Source organism: Octopus bimaculoides, chromosome 1 (genome assembly GCF_001194135.2).
Source record: "Octopus bimaculoides isolate UCB-OBI-ISO-001 chromosome 1, ASM119413v2, whole genome shotgun sequence".
NCBI lineage: Eukaryota > Metazoa > Mollusca > Cephalopoda > Octopoda > Octopodidae > Octopus > Octopus bimaculoides.
In genome coordinates this window covers 54,279,334-54,280,006 of record NC_068981.1, presented here as the reverse complement: position 1 = coordinate 54,280,006, position 673 = coordinate 54,279,334, and positions in this window count along the sequence as shown.

Sequence of the window (673 nt, the reverse complement as noted above, 5' to 3'; positions counted from 1 at the left end):
AATCTGGCAAAGGTGGGGCATTAGTACATTTGGACCAGTCTAAAGCTTTTGATAGGGTTGACCATCGATACCTGGCGACTGTACTTGCGCGGTTCGGCCTAGGCCTTGGCTGCCTCAGGTGGTTTATCGCTTTGTATCACAACATTGACTCGATAGTTCGGGTGAAATGTTTCCTTTCGAAGCCGTTCTGCATCAGACGCTCGGTTCGTCAATGATATCCGCTCTCACCACTTTTGTATGTGGTGGCTATTGACCCCCTACTGCGAAGGTTAAGTGGCATCCCGAGAGAACCAGATTTAGAGGAGTTTGTTACAGCTTACGCGGACGATATCACTATCAGGGTAACTACATTAGCACGCCTACGTGAAGTGGGTAAGGATATTGAGGTTTACGAGACGATGGTTGGAGCAAAGATTAACCGGGAAAAGTCGTTCGGCTTGCAGCTCGGCACCTGGGTTGGCAAGTCAATGCCTTCAGACAGCGTTGTTGGGCGCTGGACAGAGGGACCGGTTAACTTGCTGGGAGTTTGGTTTGGACCAGGCCTCCAGAAAGAAAAGAACTGGAGGGAGGTTTCGAGCAGGGTGGTTGCAGCAGTCAAGACCTGGTCTTGGCGGTGAAAGGGAGGGTGGAGGTGGCCAATGTGTTTATCGCATCGGTCATTACCTACCGCCTG